Source organism: Hyla sarda, chromosome 9 (genome assembly GCF_029499605.1).
Source record: "Hyla sarda isolate aHylSar1 chromosome 9, aHylSar1.hap1, whole genome shotgun sequence".
Classification (NCBI taxonomy): Eukaryota; Metazoa; Chordata; class Amphibia; order Anura; family Hylidae; genus Hyla; species Hyla sarda.
Genome location: NC_079197.1, coordinates 42,719,885 through 42,745,987, shown reverse-complemented (window position 1 = coordinate 42,745,987; position 26,103 = coordinate 42,719,885). Strand labels below are relative to the sequence as shown.

The 26,103-nt window shown below is 47.1% G+C and overlaps 1 long non-coding RNA gene across 2 annotated transcripts in view; it reads left to right on the top strand.

Moving 5' to 3' along the window:
- LOC130290998 (uncharacterized) overlaps nucleotides 1–26,103 on the top strand; it is a 63,051-nt gene that overhangs the window by 28,867 nt on the left and 8,081 nt on the right. Inside the window, exons 2-3 of one of the 2 annotated variants that reach the window (XR_008847762.1) lie at nucleotides 10,503–10,563; nucleotides 11,424–11,485. This is a non-coding gene — a long non-coding RNA (uncharacterized LOC130290998). Of the gene's footprint in view, nucleotides 1–10,502; nucleotides 10,564–11,423; nucleotides 12,547–26,103 lie in introns of those variants that run through there. The other variant, XR_008847761.1, reaches the window with a different exon arrangement.

Genomic DNA, 26,103 nt, shown 5'->3' with positions numbered 1-26,103 from the left:
AAGGGTCTTCATATTAGAAATACCCCATAAAAGACCCCATTATAAAAACTACACCCCCCAAAGTATTCAAAATAACATTCAGTAAGTGTATTAACCCTTTAGGTGTTTCACAGGAATAGCAGCAAAGTGAAGGAGAAAATTCCCAATCTTCATTTTTTACACTCGCATGTTCTTGTAGACCCAATTTTGAATTTTTGCAAGGGGTAAAAAGGAGAAAATTTTTACTTGTATTTGAAACCCAATTTCTCTCGAGTAAGGACATACCTCATATGTCTATGTTAATTGTTCAGCGGGTGCAGTAGAGGGCTCAGAAGGGAAGGAGCGACAAATGGTTTTTGGGGGGCATGTCACCTTTAGGAAGCCCCTATGGTGCCAAGACAGCAAAAAAAAAACACATGGCATACTATTTTGGAAACTAGACCCTTCTGGGAACGTAACAAGGGGCAAAGTGAACCTTAATACCCCACAGGTGATTCACGACTTTTGCATATGTAAAAAAATAATACAATTTTTACCTAAAATGCTTGGTTTGCCAAAAATTTTACATTTTTAAAAAGGGTAATAGCAGAAAAAATTAAAAATTTGAAGCCCAATTTCTCCCGATTCAGAAAACACCCCATATGGGGGTGAAAATTGCTCTGCTGGCGCACTACAGGTCTCAGAAGAGAAGGAGTCACATTTGGCATTTTGAAAGCAAATTTTGCTCTGGTGGCATGCTGCATTTAGGAAGCCCCTATGGTGCCAGAACAGCAAAAAAAAAAAAAAAACACATGGCATACCATTTTGGAAACTAGACCCCTCGGGGAACGTAACAAGGGGTAATGTGAACCTTAATACCCTACAGGTGTTTCACGACTGTCACGATGCCGGCTGGCAGGTAGTGGACCCTCTGTGCCAGAGAGGGATTGGCGTGGACCGTGCTAGTGGACCGGTTCTAAGCCACTACTGGTTTTCACCAGAGCCCGCCGCAAAGCGGGATGGTCTTGCTGCGGCGGTAGTGACCAGGTCGTATCCACTAGCAACGGCTCACCTCTCTGGCTGCTGAAGATAGGCGCGGTACAAGGGAGTAGGCAGAAGCAAGGTCGGACGTAGCAGAAGGTCGGGGCAGGCAGCAAGGATCGTAGTCAGGGGCAACGGCAGAAGGTCTGGAAACACTGGCAAGGGACACACAAGGAACGCTTTCACTGGCACTAAGGCAACAAGATCCGGCAAGGGAGTGCAAGGGAAGTGAGGTAATATAGGGAGTGCACAGGTGATAACTCTAATTGGAACCACTGCGCCAATCAGCGGCGCAGTGGCCCTTTAAATCGCAGAGACCCGGCGCGCGCGCGCCCTAGGGAGCGGGGCCGCGCGCGCCGGGACAGAACAGACGGGGAGCGAGTCAGGTAGGAGAGCCGGGGTGCGCATCGCGAGCGGGCGCTACCCGCATCGCGAATCGCATCCCGGCTAGCAGCAGGATCGCAGCGCCCCGGGTCAGAGGACGTGACCGGGGCGCTGCAGCGGAGGAGGTGAAGCGAGCGCTCCGGGGAGGAGCGGGAACCCGGAGCGCTCGGCGTAACAGTACCCCCCCCCTTGGGTCTCCCCCTCTTCTTGGAGCCTGAGAACCTGAGGAGCAGACTTTTGTCAAGGATGTTGTCCTCAGGTTCCCAGGATCTCTCTTCAGGACCACAACCCTCCCAGTCTACTAAAAAAAAATTTTTTCCTCTGACCTTTTTGGCAGCCAAAATCTCCTTGACCGAGAAGACGTCCGAGGAGCCGGAAACAGGAGTGGGAGGAACAGATTTGGGAGAAAAACGGTTGAGGATGAGTGGTTTGAGAAGAGAGACGTGAAAGGCATTAGGGATACGAAGAGAAGGAGGAAGAAGAAGTTTATAAGAGACAGGATTAATTTGACACAGAATTTTGAAAGGACCAAGATAGCGTGGTCCCAACTTGTAGCTAGGGACACGGAAGCGGACATATTTAGCGGAGAGCCATACCTTGTCTCCAGGGGAAAAAACGGGGGGAGCTCTTCTTTTCTTATCCGCGAACCTCTTCATGCGTGAAGAAGCCTGTAAGAGAGAATTTTGGGTCTCTCTCCATATAATGGAAAGGTCACGAGAAATTTCATCCACAGCGGGCAGACCAGAGGGCAAGGGGGTAGGAAGGGGGGGAAGAGGGTGACGGCCGTACACCACGAAAAATGGGGATTTGGAGGAAGATTCAGAGACCCTGAAGTTATACGAGAATTCGGCCCATGGAAGGAGATCTGCCCAGTCATCCTGGCGGGAGGAAACAAAATGTCGCAAATAATCACCCAGGATCTGGATAATTCTTTCTACTTGTCCATTGGACTGGGGATGATATGCAGAGGAAAAATTTAATTTAATCTTGAGTTGTTTACAGAGAGCTCTCCAGAATTTAGACACGAATTGGACCCCTCTATCCGAGACAATCTGCGTAGGCAACCCGTGAAGACGAAAAATGTGTACAAAAAATTGTTTAGCCAACTGAGGCGCAGAAGGAAGACCAGGAAGAGGAATGAAATGTGCCATTTTGGAGAATCGATCAACGACCACCCAAATAACGGTGTTGCCACGGGAAGGGGGTAAATCAGTAATAAAATCCATACCAATCAGAGACCAAGGCTGTTCGGGGACAGGCAGAGGATGAAGAAAACCAGCGGGCTTCTGGCGAGGAGTCTTATCCCGGGCACAGATAGTGCAGGCTCGCACAAAGTCCCCAACATCCGTCTCCAGAGTTGGCCACCAATAGAAGCGGGAGATGAGTTGCACAGATTTCTTGATGCCCGCATGACCTGCGAGATGGGAGGAGTGACCCCATTTGAGGATTCCGAGACGTTGGCGTGGAGAAACAAAGGTCTTTCCTGGAGGAGTCTGTCTGATGGAGGCAGGAGAAGTGGAGATCAGGCAGTCAGGTGGAATGATGTGTTGCGGAGGGAGATCAACTTCTGAGGCATCCGAGGAACGAGAGAGAGCATCGGCTCTAATGTTCTTATCGGCAGGACGAAAGTGAATCTCAAAATTAAATCGGGCAAAGAACAGAGACCACCGGGCCTGGCGAGGATTCAGCCGTTGGGCCGACTGGAGGTAGGAGAGGTTCTTGTGGTCGGTGTAGATAATAACAGGAAATCTTGATCCCTCCAGCAGATGCCTCCATTCCTCAAGTGCTAATTTAATGGCTAGAAGTTCTCGATCCCCGATGGAGTAGTTCCTCTCCGCTGGAGAGAAGGTCCTAGAGAAAAAACCACAAGTGACAGCATGCCCGGAAGGATTTTTTTGTAGAAGAACAGCTCCAGCTCCTACTGAGGAGGCATCAACCTCCAATAGAAAGGGTTTGGAAGGGTCAGGTCTGGAGAGCACGGGAGCCGAAGAAAAGGCAGACTTGAGTTGTTTAAAGGAGTCTTCTGCTTGAGGAGGCCAGGACTTGGGATCAGCATTTTTCTTGGTTAAAGCCACGATAGGAGCCACAATGGTAGAAAAATGTGGAATAAATTGCCTGTAATAATTGGCGAACCCCAAAAAGCGTTGGATAGCACGGAGTCCGGAGGGGCGTGGCCAATTTAAGACGGCAGAGAGTTTGTCTGGATCCATCTGTAGTCCCTGGCCAGAGACCAAATATCCTAGAAAAGGAAGAGATTGGCATTCAAACAGACATTTCTCAATTTTGGCATAGAGTTGGTTGTCACGAAGTCTCTGAAGAACCATACGGACATGCCGGCGGTGTTCCTCTAGATTGGCAGAAAAAATTAGGATATCGTCCAGATATACCACAACACAGGAGTATAATAGATCACGAAAAATTTCATTGACAAAGTCTTGGAAGACGGCAGGGGCATTGCACAGTCCAAAGGGCATGACCAGATACTCAAAGTGTCCATCTCTGGTGTTAAATGCCGTTTTCCACTCGTCCCCCTCTCTGATGCGGATGAGGTTATAGGCGCCTCTTAAGTCCAATTTAGTGAAGATGTGGGCACCTTGGAGGCGATCAAAGAGTTCAGAGATGAGGGGTAAGGGGTAGCGGTTCTTAACCGTGATTTTATTAAGACCGCGGTAGTCAATGCAAGGACGTAGGGAGCCATCTTTTTTGGAGACAAAGAAAAATCCGGCTCCGGCAGGAGAGGAGGATTTACGGATAAAGCCCCTTTTTAGATTCTCCTGGACGTATTCGGACATGGCAAGAGTCTCTGGGGCAGAGAGAGGATAAATTCTGCCCCGGGGTGGAGTAGTACCCGGGAGGAGGTCGATAGGGCAATCATAAGGCCTGTGAGGAGGTAGAGTCTCAGCTTGTTTTTTGCAGAAAACATCCGCGAAGTCCATATAGGCCTTGGGGAGACCGGTTACTGGAGGAACCACAGTGTTACGGCAAGGGTTACTGGGAACCGGTTTTAGACAGTTCTTGGAACAAGAGGACCCCCAACTCTTGATCTCCCCAGTGGACCAATCCAGGGTTGGGGAATGAAGTTGAAGCCAGGGAAGTCCAAGGAGAATCTCCGAGGTGCAATTGGGGAGGACCAAAAGTTCAATCCTCTCATGATGAGATCCGATGCTCATAAGAAGGGGCTCCGTGCGGAAACGTATGGTACAGTCCAATCTTTCATTATTTACACAATTGATGTAGAGGGGTCTGGCGAGACTGGTCACTGGGATGTTGAACCTGTTGACGAGAGAGGCCAAAATAAAATTTCCTGCAGAACCAGAGTCCAAGAAGGCCACTGTAGAGAAGGCGAAGGCAGAAGCAGACATCCGCACAGGCACAGTAAGACGTGGGGAAGCAGAGTAGACATCAAGGACTGTCTCACCTTTGTGCGGAGTCAGCGTACGTCTTTCCAGGCGGGGAGGACGGATAGGACAATCCCTCAGGAAGTGTTCGGTACTAGCACAGTACAGGCAGAGGTTCTCCATACGGCGTCGTGTCCTCTCTTGAGGTGTCAGGCGAGACCGGTCGACCTGCATAGCCTCCACGGCGGGAGGCACAGGAACAGATTGCAGGGGACCAGAGGAGAGAGGAGCCGAGGAGACGAAACGCCTCGTGCGAACAGAGTCCATATCTTGGCGGAGTTCCTGACGCCTTTCAGAAAAACGCATGTCAATGCGAGTGGCTAGGTGAATAAGTTCATGTAGATTAGCAGGAATTTCTCGTGCGGCCAGAACATCTTTAATGTTGCTGGATAGGCCTTTTTTGAAGGTCGCGCAGAGGGCCTCATTATTCCAGGACAATTCTGAAGCAAGTGTACGGAATTGTACGGCATACTCGCCAACGGAAGAATTACCCTGGACCAGGTTCAACAGGGCAGTCTCAGCAGAAGAGGCTCGGGCAGGTTCCTCAAAGACACTTCGGATTTCCGAGAAGAAGGAGTGTACTGAGGCAGTGACGGGGTCATTGCGGTCCCAGAGCGGTGTGGCCCATGACAGGGCTTTTCCGGACAGAAGACTGACTACGAAAGCCACCTTAGACCTTTCAGTGGGAAACAGGTCCGACATCATCTCCAGATGCAGGGAACATTGGGAAAGGAAGCCACGGCAAAACTTAGAGTCCCCATCAAACTTATCCGGCAAGGATAAGCGTATCCCAGGAGCGGCCACTCGCTGCGGAGGAGGTGCAGGAGCTGGCGGAGGAGATGACTGCTGAAGCTGTGGTAGCAACTGTTGTAGCATAACGGTCAGTTGAGACAGCTGTTGGCCTTGTTGCGCAATCTGTTGCGACTGCTGGGCGACCACCGTGGTGAGGTCAGCGACAACTGGCAGAGGAACTTCAGCGGGATCCATGGCCGGATCTACTGTCACGATGCCGGCTGGCAGGTAGTGGACCCTCTGTGCCAGAGAGGGATTGGCGTGGACCGTGCTAGTGGACCGGTTCTAAGCCACTACTGGTTTTCACCAGAGCCCGCCGCAAAGCGGGATGGTCTTGCTGCGGCGGTAGTGACCAGGTCGTATCCACTAGCAACGGCTCACCTCTCTGGCTGCTGAAGATAGGCGCGGTACAAGGGAGTAGGCAGAAGCAAGGTCGGACGTAGCAGAAGGTCGGGGCAGGCAGCAAGGATCGTAGTCAGGGGCAACGGCAGAAGGTCTGGAAACACTGGCAAGGGACACACAAGGAACGCTTTCACTGGCACTAAGGCAACAAGATCCGGCAAGGGAGTGCAAGGGAAGTGAGGTAATATAGGGAGTGCACAGGTGATAACTCTAATTGGAACCACTGCGCCAATCAGCGGCGCAGTGGCCCTTTAAATCGCAGAGACCCGGCGCGCGCGCGCCCTAGGGAGCGGGGCCGCGCGCGCCGGGACAGAACAGACGGGGAGCGAGTCAGGTAGGAGAGCCGGGGTGCGCATCGCGAGCGGGCGCTACCCGCATCGCGAATCGCATCCCGGCTAGCAGCAGGATCGCAGCGCCCCGGGTCAGAGGACGTGACCGGGGCGCTGCAGCGGAGGAGGTGAAGCGAGCGCTCCGGGGAGGAGCGGGAACCCGGAGCGCTCGGCGTAACAACGACTTTTGCATATGTGAATTTTTTTTTTTTTTTACCTAAAATGCTTGGTTTCCCTAAATTTTTACATTTAAAAAAAGGGTAATAGCAGAAAATACCCCCCAAAATTTGAAGCCCAATTTCTCCCGATTCAGAAAACACCCCATATGGGGGTGAAAAGTGCTCTGCTGGTGCACTACAGGTCTCAGAAGAGTAGGCGTCCCATTTGGCTTTTTGAAAGCAAATTTTGCTCTGGGGGCATGCCACATTTAGGAAGCCCCTATGGTGCCAGAACAGCAAAAAAAAAAACACATGGAATACCATTTTGGAAACTAGACCCCTCGGGGAACGTAACAAGGGGTAATGTGAACCTTAATACCCTACAGGTGTTTCACGACTTGCATATGTGAAAAAAAAAATATTTTTAACCTAAAATGCTTGGTTTCCCAAAATGTTTACATTTTTAAAAAGGGTAATAGCAGAAAATACCCCCCAAAATTTGAAGCCCAATTTCTCCCGATTCAGAAAACACCCCATATGGGGGTGAAAAGTGCCCTGCTGGCGCACTACAGGTCTCAGAAGAGAAGGAGTCACATTTGGCTTTTTGAAAGCAAATTTTGCTCTGGGGGCATGCCGCATTTAGGAAGCCCCTATGATGCCAGAACAGCAAAAAAAAAAAAAAAAAAAAACACATGGCTACCATTTTGGAAACTAGACCCCTTGGGTAACGTAACAAGGGGTAATCTGAACCTTTATACCCCACAGGTGTTTCACGACTTTTGCATATGTAAAACACATTTTTTTTTTTATCTAAAATGCTTGTTTTCCCCAAAAAATTTACATTTTTAAAAATGGTAATAGCAGAAAATACCCCCCAAAATTTGTAACACAATTTCTCCCGAGTACGGCAATACCCCATATGTGACCCATAACTGTTGCCTTGAAATACGACAGGGCTCCAAAGTGACAGCGCCATGTGCATTTGAGGCCTAAATTAGGGACTTGCATAGGGGTGGACATAGGGGTATTCTACGCCAGTGATTCCCAAACAGGGTGCCTCCAGCTGTTGTAAAAATCCCAGCATGCCTGGACAGTCAGTGGCTATCTGGCAATACTGGGTGTAGTTGTTTTGCAACAGCTGGAGGCTCCGTTTTGGAAACAGTGGCGTACCAGACGTTTTTCATTTTTATTGGGGAGGGGGGCTGTGTAGGGGTATGTGTATATGTAGTGTTTTTTACTTTTTATTTTTTGTTAGTGTAGTATTTTTAGGGTACAATTACACGGGCAGGGGTTCACAGTAGTTTCTCGCTGGCAGTTTGAGCTGCGGCAGAAAATTTGCCGCAGCTCAAACTTGCAGCCGGATACTTACTGTAAACCTCCGCCCATGTGAGTGTGCCCTGTACGTTCACCTTGGGGGGGGGGAGAAACATCCAGCTGTTGCAAAACTACAACTCCCAGCATGTACGATCTATCAGTGCATGCTGGGAGTTGTAGTTTTGCAACAGCTGGAGGGACACTGGTTGTGAAACACCGAGTTTGGTAACAAACTCAGTGTTTTGCAAGCAGTGTGCCTTCAGCTGTTGCAAACGCTACAACCCCCAGCATGTACGGACAGCGGAAGGGCATGCTGGGTCTTGTAGTTATGCAACAGCTGGAGACACACTGGTTTGCTACTTTACTCAGTGTGCCTTCAGCTGTTGCAAAACTACAACTCTCAGCAGTCACCGACAGCCAACGGGCATGCTGGGAGTTGTAGTTATGCAACAGCTGAAGGTACACTTTTCCATAGAAAAAATGTGCCTCCAGCTGTTGCAAAACTACAAGTCCCAGCATGCCCATAAGGGAATGCTGGGAGTTGTGGTGGTCTGCCTCCTGCTTTTGCATAACTACAGCTCCCAGCATGTCCTTTTTGCATGCTGGAAGCTGTTGCTAAGCAACAGCCGGAGGCTGTCACTCACCTCCAACTGCAGATCCACGCCGCCGCCGCCGCGCAGGTCAGTCCCGCCACCGCCGCTGCTCCTGGGGCCCCGATCCCAACAGGGACGCCGGGGATCGGGGTCCCCAGCACCCGGGGTCTTCTTCCCGCACCCGCTCACGTCCTCCGGAAGAGGGGCGGAGCGGGTTGCCGGGAGTGACACCCGCAGCAGGCGCCCTGATTGGTCGGCCGACCAATCAGGGCGATTGTGAGGTGGCACCAGTGCCACCTCACCCCTGCTGGCAATGGCTGTTCAGCCAGTAATTCCAGGTCACCGGGTCACTGGAGACCCGATTGACCCGAATCCGCCGCAGATCGCTGGACTGAATTGTCCAGCGATCTGCGGCAATCGCCGACATGGGGGGACATAATGACCCCCATGGGCGATATGCCGGGATGCCTGCTGAACGATTTCAGCAGGCATCCGGCACCGGCTCCGCTCCAGCTAGCGGCTGGGGCCAGAAATGCGCAGGGCGTATGGATACGCCCTGTGTCCTTAAGGACTTGGAAATGGGGGCGTATGGATACGCCCTGTGTCCTTAAGGGGTTAAAGAATGTTAAGAATTCCTGTAAGGAGGTATGCAAAGTACACATTTGAACCTGGCTGCCCAATGGGAGGCCCCCCTAGGTAGGCCTTATATAGTGTAGGGGGGAGGAGCTATTCAGTTCAGTGAGAGTTTTAGTTTCAGTTTACCTGAGACTAGTGCAGAGCTCAGTGTGAGCTGCAGTGTGGAGAAGAGACAGAAGAAGTGTGAGGTGGATCTAAGGGAAGCCTTACAAAAATCTTCAAGGAAGCGGCCATGCCATTCTGCAGGTGTTCTCCGTCCAGGAGGATTCTGAAATTCCTACTAGCAAACATAATACCCCGTGAGTAAATGGGCCACATAGAGATAATTCATAACCTGGTGGTTTAGCATAATCGGACACTATCATAACCCTAGTCAGCATGGGAGGCCTCATCATAAGGCCTAAAATCCCAAGCACAATACTAAGAGTCACAGCAATCTACAGGGCTTCCAAGGGTCACTCCTGATCTCATCTCCTCTAATCTGCGCTGTGAGGATTGTAAACATCTACTCCTGCCTCAGTAAAGACAGTTATCCATTACCTGGCATCGGTATATTTCTTATCCCATGCCTGGCCCAGGAGAAGCTGTCCTATCCTCAGACTATGTAGGTTAATGGTGCCCTGGTGTCACGAGCATACCCATACACCCTGCACACGATCATACCCATACACCCTGTACACCCCCAAATTGGGCGCCACATCTTGATACAATGTCAGACTTCTTTTTCCACTTATTTTGGACTTTACTCTCATTCCATCTTCTTTGGGTCTTTCTTTTTACTACATTAGCATTTCTGTAATTTACATTTAGATGACTAATGATACAGCAGCATAATGTAGGATTCCTTAGCGGTAAAAGGAAATGGAAATATATTGTTATTGAAACAGAACATGCAAAGTTTAGTAAAACCAGAATTGTCACTGCTGTGGTTTGAGCCTATTTGTTAATGCAGAGTGGTGTGCTCAGTTTCCTTCCCTATGATGTATTACTGTTGAGGATTACAGTGAACATTAATGGACATCTCAGTACTCAGAGCAACAGAGAACAACACTCCCTCTGTAATTGCATCAATGAATCTCCATAATGTGTCTATAAAGGTTAACGGAACACTAGGTCAAAATGTTGTTGCAGCCCCTTCAGATAGAACAATAACTATAAATTAATAAAAAGCTGGACAGTATGTTTGTTTATTATTATTTTTTTTTTTAAGGGGGGGGGTAGATTATAAAAACATATTGCAAAATAAAATGTGAACCCAGTTTGACAATGTTGTACTGAAATACTACCAGAGTGTAATCCACAGGCTAAACAGTTTCTATGTTAAATGCCTCAACTCCCAGCAGAAACAATAGAGATTGTCGCTAATTCTTACTTTCCTTCATTATAAATCTTCTGCAGGTTTTACTTTGATATAGAATCATACAGATCTGTGACAGTGTGTACTATAGCAACCTGAACATCAGTGCTGCTCTTACACAAGTCTTTCTCATTTTTCAGAAACAAGCACCTTCACTCATAAAAGACGCTGATAAAACCGCTGTCACATATGCCATCTGAGGTGACAACTTACTCTTCTTTATATCTACATCTGAAGCAAAAGAACATACTAAGTAATCATGTGTTAAATTACTGTATAAGGGTATGTTCAAATAGCGAAATTTCCACAATTCCGCAGACATTTGCAGCGGAATTTCTGTGTTTTTAGAACAGAGAATTCTGATGAAATACAAGCCCCATTGATTTCAGAGTCTGCAGAAAAAATAGAGATGTCTATTCACTCTGCGGAGTGGTTCCCTTAGGTTGTGTTCACACGATGCGTTGCCCCAGCTAATTACTATGTGCGTTTCCGCAAATGGACGGAATTTTGTTGAAAAGGACACGTTTTACAGCGATTATGTTAATGACGTAAATTGGGATAAAATTCACAAATATTTTGCCACAACAAAAATGGACGTATCTTACCTTATGTCGGGTGTGTGTGTGTGCGTGTGTTTAATTCTGTTCCTTGTGAGCTGATAGGACATGTGTAATTTTTTTGGATAAGACCTGAGCATATAGAGAGAACCCCAAGATTCACTGCCAATGTTTGTGTCTTACCCATGATTGGACAGGGGCACAGATGTGCATACTCTACTTTGTGCATAGTGCACCATGCAATGTGTGTAAAGTAGCAGCAGCGCCTGCTTCCCCCTGGACTAACTGCTCCTGTATGTACAGAGTAGTAATGCATATAGTACTGTATGCATCATAGCTCACTGCATTTGTCAGCTCTTACACCCAACTAGGCGACTGACTATATAAAGCCTCTGGTTATATGTTACATGTGCTTTTAACATTTTGTACAAATTATAATGTTTTACACTGTTTATGATTTGAAAGCTGTGAAGATGTTAACTCACAAACACACTCACACCATAGGAAATCTTCAGAAAGAAGTTGAAGCCTAACCTATCCCAGCCTCTCTAGAGAGAGAAAATAAGGTGAGGAGGCCAGCCAGAGAGTATAATATCAGGCAAGAATAGAGTGAAAATATCCAGTTGTGCTTTGAGTAAGTAAAGAGGAGATGTAAGAACAATCTAAATCATGGAAGGTAGAAGGTCTTATCTGTGGGGGTAGGATTCCATAGTGTGATACTAGCAAATACTGTGAGACAAGTAACAAGCATGTTTGCCTGCTTCAGCTACAACATGGAAAAATGCATACCAGGTCCTCCTGCCTCTGAACTACACTGTTACAGACCAACACCTGAGAGCTCCACATTATCAAAGGATTCCTATCAGGGAGCCAGGAATACTGTGAACCAAGGATATCTGTCCCTGTGATAAAGAAACAGAACACTAATAGACTAGCGTTATAGAGAGACTGCACACTGCTAATATTCATATGCCCTGGAGAACTACTACCACCATCATCTAAGTACAGCCCTCTCTTCCCTTTGCCAGCCTAAGGAGTGTGGGAGTGTGAGTGCACGCCAGCTACCTTGACCTAAACCTAACCGTGACAACTCTCGCTATTTCCATAGTCTCTTCCATTATTCCATCTATGCTTCCTTTGCCCTCCATCTACACTACCATATTCACTTAGTGGTGATGCATACAGCACTGTATGCATGGCTGCTCAGTTGCACATAGATGAGTTTAGGTGGTGCATTGCTGTCTTGGACAAAAAAAACTAAGATTATTTTGGAGTCAGTTTTTTTGTAATTCATTAGATGATCAGCTCTTCATCAGGTTGTCTCTTCAATAGCCGCATCACTAGCACCAAGGATTATATTTTGAGAAGAGAAAATTGAATTCTAGGAACATAGCTGGACGAGTTGAGGTTTCAACAACATTTTCTTGAACAAACACAGTTCAGACAAAAAAATAGTATTGAAAAGTACTGAAAAAGTTGTAATACAATGTAATACTGTAATATCTGAAATCAAGGTGGATCAAATCATAAATAATGATTAAGGCAAATACCGACATCAACATTAAGAAAATGATAACACAAATAATAATGTCATAGAAATAGAAATAACTGAAACAATAAAGATGTATTTTCCAAACCCTATTAAAAATTCTTCACACCCCAATCAACCCTATGGTTCAGGTTTGTTCTTATCTCATTGCTATGGGATACATCCTCTAGTATAGTACATCCTATAGTACAGTAAACAACTATTATTTTATAGCTGGTATCTTTCTCTGTGCAGTGAGACTGCGCATGCGCGTTTGCACTGTACTCAGGGGAGGAGAATGTACTGTACATATTATTATAATGTTGAAGCTACTCTCCACATCTCCAACTCTACTACTTGGCTTTGTGGCTTATACAGCCAATCATTTACTAGGTGGTTCAAAAAGGATAGTAGGATGGTGTAAAAGTAACATCAGCAGTAAAAGGCCGGTGACTGAAAAAAATAAATAAATAAGATGGCGACATCAAAGCAAGAAAAAGCTTCTTAAATGATGGAATTTTCCTTGTTTGTCAAAAGATACTGGGGGGTATGTATGAAGGAGTTCACACAGTTTTTTTTACTGTGATTTGTCACAATTTTCTTTATGTTACTTTTTGCGACAATCAGTTGCGCCAAATGGTTTAGAACATTATCACTGATATGACAGTGTAAGTAGTGCTTTCAGTTGAAATCATGCCTTGGTGTGAAATTCGTCAATTGAGACTTTTTGTTTTGGTGCAATTTTGGACGCAATCGTGCTAGTTAAGTCGCAAACTTACACCAAGAAAAAAATGACAGAGAAAGTAGCTACAACAATAGAAGGTAGATCATTCGAACACTGACCAACCAAAGTGTGTTACAAATGTCTGTTTACATTAAAATATTTTGTGTTTCCTCCAACAAATAATAATGTAGCAGTTACACAAAGACAATTTTTTTGATTTTAAATAAAATGTTTTACACAATAATTTTTATAAAAAATTTTTTATATGCTTTAGAAACGTCACATAACAGTTATTTTTTTAAATACATTTTTAAACATATAAAAAGGACCTAGCTGTGTAAGATTTACCTTTGTAAACTTTGTAAACTTCAAAGGTCAGATTTAATACTTTTCAGCTGTTGCCACACAGCCAGAAATTTTTGCCTGGAATTCTGGGGCAGGAGTCTGCGCCTTTTGTAGAGCTGCATTTGTGGCAAAATTACAAACTTGCGTGAGACAATTGATAATTTTGGCGCAACTATGCTCCATTTGATGCAAAAAAACATACATAAAAACACACATTGCAACACCATTATTGTTACGTATCCCCCACTGTCACTGACCACTCCTACCTGGAGGAAGAGCTGTCAAACATAGTCTAGCAGCATGGAAGCAAGAAAGGATGCCCAGCGCAGAAGGCTAGCTGCAGGATGGTTCGTCTACATGTTTCCATTCAGATGTTCCCCTATCTCTGAATGAAAATCTACCAGAGCATTGGAAAAATGCTTTACTAATATTGCGTAGACCTCCACAACCAGCAGATCTAACACCTAGCAGTTTCTTTCTGTGCTGCTACATCAAAGATTCTGTGTATCTGCTCCCTAAAGAAACACAGGATCTGAAAGATCTAAACAACTCTCACCGAAACAGTAGAGTCTATATCGGAGGGTATGCTGGCACACATCTGAACTGGACTGCTGCCTAGACATCTGCCGTGTCACTAATGGAAAGCACTTTAACATTTGTAGTGTATAGAGAAAACGTGGATTGATAGTGCGTCTCTTCATGTTAATAAATATGTTATGTTCTTTCCATTATGAAAGGGCTATAATTGTCACCATCATCATTAATGAGATCTCCGGTGAAAAAAAAATGATCTCCTATCCATAGGATAGGGGATAAGTAGTTGATCGTGGGGGGTCTGACTGCTTCATTCCTATGGGAGAGACCCGAGTACAGCTGTCAGGCATCAGCGGCGCTCCCATAAAAATTAATGGAGCATGTACAGTCTACCGGTAGATGACACATGCTCCTCACTAAGAGCGCCAGGGTCCACCCGGTGATCGTGGTGATCAGCTACTTATCCCCTATGCTGTGTATAGCGGATAAGTTATTTTTCGAGTACCACTTTCAATCACCCTGTATAATCCACTGACCCAGACAGTTTTATGCCCAAAATGCAGCATATAGGAGACTACAGAGTGGAAAGTGGTGGAGAAACAGCAGTCAAATGATCAACTTCACATCCTCTTAAGGAGAGGGTCACATGGGGTGCATCAGCAGTCACGGTGGAAGTCACATAGGACTGCAGAGCAAGCTCCCTGCTGTGGCGGGGTAGCTCTTCTCTGACCCATTAACATTGCCCTCGCTTTTTGTTTTTTTATCTAGTGTTTGGGACACATGTTGGGCGAGCGAGATTTATCTTGAACTTTCAAGTGATACTATTGTTGTCCATTTTGCCTGCTATTTTCTCCTTCACCCTTTAAATGGGTAGAGATCCCCAAAGATCTCTGCATTTAACAAACAATACAAGCAGTGTATGGTTTTTTAGGTTTTATGTTTGTTCCTGACTTGTTTACAACAACTGTTTTTTCTTTTTTTACATATTTATTTATGTACATAGATGATTATACTTAGTAAATTGTTCCCTGCTGAGATAGTTGTTACATCTTTTTGCCAATGTACTTGCAAATACTTCAATAAAATGAAGAAAAAAAGAGCAGAAGAGAAATCACAGAGCAATTGGACTTAATCCCTTTACAGGCCAATTTTCATTTTCGTTTTTAACTCGGCTTTTAACATATAACACTTTTATTTTTCATATCAACTGAGTTTTTTTTTTTTGCAGAATCATTTGTACTTTCTAATGGCATTCTTTACTCTACCATAAAATGTTATATGGAACAAAATATTTATTTCAAACTGCGGCTCCTATCAGTAACCACCTCGATCAGTGTTTTCCAAAGAGTGTGACCCCCCCCCCCCCACACACACCTGGTGCCTGGCAGGGATTGGAGGAGGATCCAGTAGTATTCATAGTACACCCATAGTTGCCAACCAGCAATGTTACAAGGGCATGCCTTCAGGGCCACCATCAGGGGGGTACAGGCAGTCCCCCCCGTACGGTTCCTGGTGCCAAGGGGGGCCTGGGCTCCATGACCGACCCCGCTCACTGCCCGCAGGAAGTAGACCCCGCCCGGCCAGGTTAAGGGCCCGCCACCGCTACTGAGGATCCAGGACACTCATCCCAGATCCCCAGCAGACAGCACTGCCTTCTCCTGTATGCGTCGTCCCCTCTGTGTGAGAAAGGGGGTAACTTTGCTTATACCTATAGGGAAAGGGGGGTAACTCTGCCTATACCTATAGGGAAAGGGGAGGAAAGGGGGGTAACTCTGCCTATACCTATAGGGAAAGGGGGGGTAACTCTGCCTATACCTATGGGGAAGGGGGGTAACTCTGCCTATACCTATAGGGAAAGGGGGTAACTCTGCCTATACCTATGGGGAAAGGGGGGGATAACTCTGTATACACCTATGGGGAATGGGAGGGTAACTCACCTTTTACCTGGATGCCTAACTACTTACCTACATACCAGGCTATCTAACTACCTACATACCCAGCTATCTAACTTTGTACCTGGCCTTCATACATGGCTGCCTAACTACCTAGCTAGCCCCCTACCTACCTGGCTTGTCACCTACCTACATATCTGGCTTCCTGACCTACCTACCTAGTTACCTATTTACCTGGCTACCTACCTACCTGCCTTTTTACTGTGCAGGAGGGCATTATTACAGTTTGTGGGCCTATAGATGGAAAGATTGTGTGGAAGGAGGGGAGGGCACTGGAAACAATGCAGAGTCTGACATGTTATTCCTGCAGATGTTAAGAGATCCAGATGGCGGTCTTATCCGGACGGAGAAAAAAAGGAAAGAGGGCGCCGCTGATCAGAAAAGACGTAATTGTGAGTCCCAAAATGTAATTGTAATCACTTATATGGTATACACATCCTGTGTACAGCTGATATCTTCCGCCATATGGTCCTGTATATAATCACTTATATTGTATACAGATCCTTTATGGTATACTGGTCTTTGTATAGTGTTTTTATTCAGTACAGTATGGCGGTATTATCCAGTTATTGTGTGGTGGTATATATTTACTCCTTGCATTAAAGTGTTTATTACATATATACATTTTAGTTTATTGTGTGGGGGATTTGGGTGGAATAGGGGCATGGCAGAAGATTGATGAGCTGCAGAGCCTAGCAGGGGCCCTTTTTTTTGGTCCGAGGACCCTGAGTGTTGTCAGTCCTCCCCTGGCTATGACCCATAGGCCATAGCAGTCGATCCTGACCCCAGACTAGAGAAGGAGTGATTGGACCACAGAAACTGGCCAATACACAGACATACTGCCTGCAGCCGCATCCTATATATGGAGGCAGTATGTCTGTGGAGGGCCTACAGCAGTATATGGGGGCACAGAGGGGAGGGGGGGTCACTAATTATATATGGCGGCACCAAGAGGGGATCATTAAATATATTATGGGGGCACCGAGAGGGAGTCATTAAAGGAGAACTCTGATGCTCTAAATTAATAATGTAGCCTAGACTCATACCTTTCCAAAGATGCCATTTCCACGCGAATCGGTCCAGCCGTTTGTCTGCTATGCCCATCCGAAAATCCGGTCACTTCCGGGTACAGTGCATATTGAGTGTAGCATAAAAGACTACATCTCCCATAATGCATTAGTCTAATTTCCTGTTCGCTCCTGCCCTCCCCCTGATTTATCGGCCAGCGGCGATAACGATGTGCGCATGGGCACATCTATAATGTAGATTAGCCAGTGGCGTTTGCTGAGCTAAGCCTATGGCAGCTCAGCAAACCCGAATAAATGAATAGATTAGCGATGGGGGAGTAGCCGACTCCAGGCTAGGAGGCCGGCAGAGCCCGCGCTGACTCATGGGAGGTATGAGTCACCGGGCTAAGATGGCGGCGGAGCAATGAAAAAAGAAGTCGAGCATCATCAGAAAACTGAAAAGTACAGAGCTTCCGGTGAGCGACAGAAAGAAGAGGAGGACAGGGATCCTTACCATATGGACAGCGTAAGTACATTATAATGTTATATAACTTTCTTTAATGCTTTTTTTTCACAGGTAAAATTTTTCACCGGAGTAGTCCTTTAAATATATAAATGGGGGCACCAAGAGGAAGGACAATAAATATGTATATGGGGCACAAAGACAGAGTCATTAAATATAAAGGGGGGCACAGAAGGGAGGGGGATTTACAAATATATATGGGGGCACCAAGGGGGTCATTAACAATATATGGGGAAAAAGGGGGGTGTATAAATATATAGGGGGGCACAGAGGGGTGTACATATATATACAGGGGCACAGAGAGGCACAAAGTGGGCACTATTAATGTGTGCAGCCATACACATGAGGAGTCTGTAAAGAAGTGGGCATTGTGGTGAAGAAAGATGTCTAAAATGTTTGTCTGGCAGGTTCTTTGGAGACAATTCTTCATGATGGCCTCTAATCAAAGCAGACGTAGCTTGTGAGTCAGTAAATGTAATCATAATCCCTTATAATGGCTGCAGAGCCCTTGCTAGTATCTACCTCTGTATGATCAGTATGTGGCACTAATGTTGAAATTTTAGGGACGTTTCACAGTAACTAGATTAGGGTGTAACCACCTCCCTACAGCAAGCCAACACTGCTATCCTCATTGGCTTGCTGACAAGTGCTGATTGGCACTGGGTCTCCCTCTCAGAAGCAAAAAGTTTAACTGTGTGCTGAAACTTACTGCTACTGACAGGAAGAAAATGTGGCAGTAAGTAATGTGTTCGGGAAGGGGGGTAAAACACCTGTCTAGGAGCGAACAACATTTTTGTTAAAAAGTTTATATAAAGTCAGCAAACAGCCAATTATTATTATTAAATTCACTTTACTCTGTATGATTTGTTATGGTATGTTTCTAAAAGTGCAACTAATATTTAAGACCATTAAGTCTTACTGTGTCTGACATAGCTGACAGGATTTATACAGAAGTCAAGTAGGCAAAAAGGGCGTCAGAATGCAGACTGTTCCATCATATTCCATTAATTCTTTACTTTTAGCACTTCTTATTAAGAAGTATGATCTTGTTTCCCATTGGGAAACATTAAGGTCCCATTGTGGTAATCACACAATTTTACTGTGACTATTTTATGACCAAAATTGCCATGTAACTCTTGTCTAAGAGTCCCTGACCACCAACATGGAAACTACTGTGAGAGTGACTACAAATATAAGAAGTAGATAAGAAAGAAGAGAAAAAAAAAACACACATGCGCCCCTAGTGCGGTACCGTGAGAGTATTTGGCACAAGTACAGGAATTGCGCTTACCTGAATGTGTTGCGCTGTGAGCACAACACCATGAAGAGCATAATAGATAAATCTGCATGCAGCCAGGATCCCCCGGTTGAAGACTTGCTCACCGGTGGAGATTCAGTGGAAAAAAGGGCAGATGTAAAATTGGATCCTTAGTCCGGCACAGCGCAGTAGAAGAAGAGTCCGTAATACAGGGGTTAACTTCATACGGTTTATTCACAACACAATCGCAATGCGTTTCTTGCCCTTACAGGGCACTTCCTCAGGCAATGTGATCACATTGCCTGAGGAAGTGCCCTGTACGGGCAAGAAACGCATTGCGATTGTGTTTTGAATAAACCATATGAAGTTAACCCCTGTATTACGGACTCTTCTTCTACTGCGCTGCGCCGGAATAAGGATCCAATTTTACATCTGCCATTTTCTCTACACATATAAGAAATCCAGTATAAATCCAGTTTACATGTAACACAGATAAATGAGATCACATCAGTGAAGTCCATGATCTGTGGCAGGCAATCATTTAGAGAGCTTAGAAGAGACTAGGGCTGGCTCTCTTGTTGACCTTTTCAACACAGCTTGAATGAAAAAGCACTTGGATGACCTGTTGGTGTCAAATAAGAGTTTTATGTCCCAGAAGAATACGGATGAAATGAAGAAATCGCGCAGCACTCAGCCGTTCTTTATGGTCTGTATTTTAGAATAATAAGCTGGCCTATGGGCGTTTTGCGCACCCTTACACTTTTGTAAATCTTCTCACATTTTATTTATGTTTTAGCTTCATACTCTAACATGAATGAATGGTGACCTAAACACAACATCAAATTACAAAATGTTTGCATCTTTCATGACTTTTAGGTCTGAGATTTAAGGGGATTTGTGTTTAAAGTTCATTTAAAGTGAACGTGTGGCCTAGTTTTTTGTAACTGCTTACAGCCTGATGCTAAAACCTGTTCTTTTTCCAATTTGTAATTTTTTATTTTTAGTACTGTTACGCCTAGCGCTCCGGGTCCCCGCTCCTCCCCGGAGCGCTCACGGCGTCTTTCTCCCTGCAGCGCCCCGGTCAGTCCCGCTGACCGGGAGCGCTGCACTGTCATGGCCGTTGGGGATGCGATTCGCACAGCGGGACGCGCCCGCTCGCGAATCGCATCCCAGGTCACTTACCCGTCCCGGTCCCCTGCTGTCATGTGCTGGCGCGCGCGGCTCCGCTCTCTAGGGCGCGCGCGCGCCAGCTCTCTGAGACTTAAAGGGCCAGTGCACCAATGATTGGTGCCTGGCCCAATTAGCTTAATTGGCTTCCACCTGCTCCAGACTATATCTGACCTCCTCCCATGCACTCCCTTGCCGGATCTTGTTGCCTTGTGCCAGTGAAAGCGTTTAGTGTGTCCAAAGCCTGTGTACCTGAACTTCTGCTACCCATCCTGACTACGAACCTTGCCGCCTGCCCCCGACCTTCTGCTACGTCTGACCTTGCCTCTGCCTAGTCCTTCTGTCCCACGCCTTCTCAGCAGTCAGCGAGGTAGAGCCGTTGCTAGTGGATACGACCTGGTTGCTACTGCCGCAGCAAGACCATCCCGCTTTGCGGCGGGCTCTGGTGAAAACCAGTAGCCTCTTAGAACCGGTCCACTAGCACGGTCCACGCCAATCCCTCGCTGACACAGAGGATCCACTACCTGGAAGCCGAATCGTGACAGTAGATCCGGCCATGGATCCCGCTGAGGTGCCGCTGCCAAGTCTCGCTGATCTTCCCACGGTGGTCGCTCAGCAATCGCAGCAGATTGCCCAACAAGGACAGCAGCTGTCGCAGTTGACCGCCATGTTACAGCAACTTCTGCCTCTGCTACAGCAGCAACCATCTCCTCCGCCAGCTCCTGCACCTCCTCCGCAGCGAGTGGCCGCTCCTAACCTCCGCTTGTCCCTGCCGGACAAATTTGATGGGGACTCTAAACTCTGCCGTGGATTTTTGTCTCAGTGTTCCCTGCATATGGAGATGTTGTCGGACTTGTTTCCTTCAGAACGGTCTAAGGTGGCGTTCGTAGTAAGCCTTCTTTCAGGAAAGGCCTTGTCTTGGGCCACACCGCTCTGGGACCGCAATGATCCTGCCACAGCCACAGTCCAGGCCTTCTTCGCTGAACTCCGGAGTGTCTTCGAGGAGCCAGCCCGAGCTTCTTCTGCCGAGACTGCCCTGTTGAACCTGGTCCAGGGTAATTCTTCAGTGGGCGAGTACGCCATCCAATTTCGTACTCTTGCTTCCGAGTTATCATGGAATAACGAGGCTCTCTGCGCGACCTTTAAAAAAGGCCTATCCAGTCGCATCAAGGATGTGCTGGCCGCACGAGAGATTCCTGCCAATCTGCAAGAACTCATCCATCTAGCTACCCGCATTGACATGCGTTTTTCTGAGCGACACCAAGAGCTCCGCCAGGAAAAAGACTTAGATCTCTGGGCACCTCTCCCACAGTATCCGTTGCAATCTACGCCTGGGCCTCCCGCCGAGGAGGCCATGCAAGTGGATAAGTCTCGCCTGACCCAGGAAGAGAGGAATCGCCGTAGGGAAGAAAATCTCTGTCTTTACTGTGCCAGTACCGAGCATTTCTTGGTGGATTGCCCTATCCGTCCTCCACGCCTGGGAAACGCACGCACGCACCCAGCTCACGTGGGTGTGGCGTCTCTTGGTTCCAAGTCTGCTCCTCCACGTCTCACGGTACCCGTGCGGATTTCTTCTTCAGCCAACTCCTCCCTCTCAGCCGTGGCCTGCTTGGACTCCGGTGCCTCTGGAAATTTTATTTTGGAGTCGTTTGTTAATAAATTCAGCATCCCGGTGACCCGTCTCGTCAAGCCGCTCTACATTTCCGCGGTCAACGGAGCCAGATTGGACTGCACTGTGCGTTACCGCACAGAGCCCCTCCTCATGTCTATTGGACCCCACCTTGAGAGGATTGAGTTCTTCATTCTCCCCAACTGTACCTCTGAGGTCCTCCTCGGTCTGCCTTGGCTCCGGCTTCATTCCCCCACCATTGATTGGACCACCGGGGAGATCAGGAACTGGGACTCTGCCTGCCACAGGAAGTGCCTCTCCCTCCCTCCCAGTCCCGTCAGGCAAGCCTCTGTGCCTCCCCATGGCCCCCGTCCTGGTGTCACACTGCCCCGTGCCAGGCCTCGCCCTCTGCCCTCCCTCCCCATTCCCACTCCTGCTGTACTGCCTGCCGTTGAGGAAACCCTCCATTCTTTCCCGGTGTCCTCATCCCAGGGGAGGCAGTTACCGGACAAAGAGAAGGGGAGACCTAAGGGGGGGGGTACTGTTACGCCTAGCGCTCCGGGTCCCCGCTCCTCCCCGGAGCGCTCACGGCGTCTTTCTCCCTGCAGCGCCCCGGTCAGTCCCGCTGACCGGGAGCGCTGCACTGTCATGGCCGTTGGGGATGCGATTCGCACAGCGGGACGCGCCCGCTCGCGAATCGCATCCCAGGTCACTTACCCGTCCCGGTCCCCTGCTGTCATGTGCTGGCGCGCGCGACTCCGCTCTCTAGGGCGCGCGCGCGCCAGCTCTCTGAGACTTAAAGGGCCAGTGCACCAATGATTGGTGCCTGGCCCAATTAGCTTAATTGGCTTCCACCTGCTCCAGACTATATCTGACCTCCTCCCATGCACTCCCTTGCCGGATCTTGTTGCCTTGTGCCAGTGAAAGCGTTTAGTGTGTCCAAAGCCTGTGTACCTGAACTTCTGCTACCCATCCTGACTACGAACCTTGCCGCCTGCCCCCGACCTTCTGCTACGTCTGACCTTGCCTCTGCCTAGTCCTTCTGTCCCACGCCTTCTCAGCAGTCAGCGAGGTAGAGCCGTTGCTAGTGGATACGACCTGGTTGCTACTGCCGCAGCAAGACCATCCCGCTTTGCGGCGGGCTCTGGTGAAAACCAGTAGCCTCTTAGAACCGGTCCACTAGCACGGTCCACGCCAATCCCTCGCTGACACAGAGGATCCACTACCTGGAAGCCGAATCGTGACAAGTACAACATTATGGGGACAGCGATCTTGCCTGAGCTGTTTTTAACAGCATTTTAATGCATGTTTTACAGCAACCTCATGGATATAGGTACATGGAACTCCTTCAGACCCTATTGTTTATATGGGACGACTTTGTAAGCATGGTCTGTGACATGTGCAGAGGAGAAGGAGATTTTCTATTATCTTCTTATCTGCTGGTGTCACCTCTTACCCTAATGCTGTACAGATTAATCAGCGTTGTAATAGAAAACTGTGAGATTTCAGGATTTTTTTAAAATAGATAAATAGTAAAAAAATAAAAAAAATAGAAAAAAATATGTTTAACGTAACAACTTGTGGCTTCTAATTTGGACACTTCTCCTAGAACAGTTGTGCACATGTACAGTAGATATGAGGGGTACCTTAGAGAGGCGCTGCTGCCTAGAAAGAGAAACAACCTTCCCCTGTATAAGAAAACATAATATTTATACCCAGAACATTGAAGCATTACCATTGTTCCCACCTCTACCTCCTTTGTAGCATCAATGTGCTAAGACTCTGTGTTATGTAACATTATGTAACATCTGCAATGTCATACCTCTCTTTGTAATATGTGAGAAATGTCCTTATTTTATTCTGGCTGATGTTTTCTATCTGGTCAAGGCTTCAGTTAAAATGTCTTTTGGTTGCATTTATGCAGACTTGTTTGGAATTCAACCTTCCATGATTCATAAATGACTATCATGTCTTATCTCCAGAGTTTGTGTCCTATCAAATCAGAAATTAAAGACAGTCCCCGTAATGTACAGGATAGGGGGCTCATGACAGGGGGCAGCTCAGGAGTGCAAGGGTTAATGGTAAGGGGGTGTTTAGACAGGGGGGTGGCCTAAGAGGAGGCTTTAAGTGTGGTAGCTGGAAGAGGGAGGGGGGGGGGGAAGAAAGTTGCCCACCAGCCCTAATGTGGGTGGGGTTAGTCTGGTGGGGTTGTTGTCCTACATTGTCACAGCGGCAGGAAATGGGGTGGGGGGGACTTGGAGGCACTTGGGCAAGAGGTTTGGACAGGTCTAGCCTGAGGTTTGGACAGAATGGTATAGGGGGCTGGGGTGAAGCCCAGTCGGTTGTGGTAAACCTCTGCAGTTGAGGTCACAAATGGGTGGGGGGCTCCAAAGGAGATGTCCTTGTGTTTGGTGAGGTACAACCAAGGGCAAAGTAGGAGCCCTGAAGAAGTCAGTTTGCCTTTAAGTCCTCTTCCTGCTAGATGTCGGATTTACTAGGACTGTATTGAACTGTTATGCACTGTTGTAAATGTTACAAATGTTTTAATGGCTAATGTTTACCCGATTATTTAAAAGTTTATATGGTTTTATTATGTTATTTAATAAATGTGGCTGCTGTGGCCTTTTCCACCAATACTGAGTTTGTATTTATTGTGGGTTGGGAAGAGGTGTCACAGAGGCTGTAGCAGATCCCCTAGTCTTCTGCAAGACACACTCCAAAGGAGGAGGGAGCACTCCAATAAAACAAAAGAACTTTGTTTCTGTGTTTACTATTACATCCACATTTCCACTCCTCCATTAGATAGAAATTTGCTGCACTACAGCTTTCAATTACATTTTTCAATTAAATAATTCTACTAAGATTCCTAACTCCGAAATGAAGATAGTATTACCCAATATTACAGGTGTATTCTATAAAGGAAAACTGTCACCAATTGTATGCTGCCAAATGTGCAGGAAGCATAAAACAGGTACAGGTGTTGGGTCCTGGAACACTATGATTCACTCTGAAACACTCAGATGTCTGCTGGGACCCAGTTAAGTAGTCAACTTGGGTGGTCCCCACAGCTGTCTGCATATAAGGAGAGACACATCACTCAATGCTGGTGGGGCAGAGAGCAGTCATTGGGAACTGCCCCAATGACTGGTTACCCAGGTCCCCGCGGCTTTTTTAGACTATGATTTCTTTGAGATGCCTGAGTGTTTCAGAGGGAATCATAGTGCTCTGGGACCCAGATCTCTGACTCTGTTTCATCCTGACCATGGTTTGGGCCGCATAAAGTCTACAGGTTCCTTTTAAGTAGTATCCCGTCTAATAAAATCATGACATATTGTTAGGATATGCTGTCACTTTATGATTGGTGGGGAAGGAATATGACCTATAGGACCTCAATCTATCCAGAAAATAAAGGGTTACACAGTCAGCATTGTAACCCTTTCTTTCCCATTCCCCCAGTTCTGCAGGAAAGTTTAGCTGTCCCTACTCAAAGAGCAGGTGGCCGGGTGCAACAGTGCAGGGAATGACTGCAGCACCTTAAAGGGTTATTCCAGGAAAAAACTTTTTTTTTATAAATCAACTGGCTCCAGAAAGTTAAAGAGATTTGTAAATTACTTCTATTAAAAAATCTTAATCCTTTCAGTACTTATGACCTTCTGGAGTTAAGGTTGTTCTTTTCTGTCTCAGTGCTCTCTGATGACACGTGTCTCGGGAACCGCCCAGTTTAGAAGCAAATCCCCATAGCAAACCTCTTCTAAACTGGGCTTTTCCCGAAACAGGTGTCATCAGAGATATATATGTGCGAAGGTTAATTGATTTACTCATTTAACCTGTGTTTGTGGGAGGGGCGGTACTCACTCTTACGCCACGGCTCTCGCGTTGTTTGGGTCCGTGACGTCAGATGCCAGAGGAAGCTTCGTCGCAGGTTAGTAAAAGGCGCTGGGTTAGGGGGTGACGGCGGAGGGTCACCGCTGGTGTTCAGGTATTCGCTGGGCTCCGTGGTGACCCCCCCATGCTGTTATGTGCACTCGCTTCCGGCTGCATAGCTCTGCACTCCGGGGGGCATGTCTTTGCTGTTTGACAAATGCCGGGTACCCTGCCTGTCGCATGCCTGCGCTGTCTATTTGTTTAGTGGCCACGTCGGGCTGCTGTCAGATGTCGCACGCTTCCGGCTGCTCGGCTCTGCACTTCGGGGGGGGGGGGGGGGGGGGGGGAGGGTGGTTTGGGAAAGGGGGGGGGTTTCAGTGGGAGGTGTCTTTGGAGCTCAGGTCTTCTATGGGGTTCTGCGGTTACCTCCCGTCCCGTACTGCTGCCTGATTCATGTCGGCGTGCTTTGTGTGCTACAGTCCCAGCCGGCTGCCTCTGTTGTTTTACGCTGCTTGTTGCTTCTAGCCTCAGTAGGTTTTCTCAGTCATGTTGTGATAACAGTGCACGTTATTTCTAGTCTGAATGCTTGTCGCTACCACACGCTTGTGTTTCGCCTTTACAAATTAACTCTGCCTCGTTTCTGTATATTCTACCATTTATGCTATTTATTTCT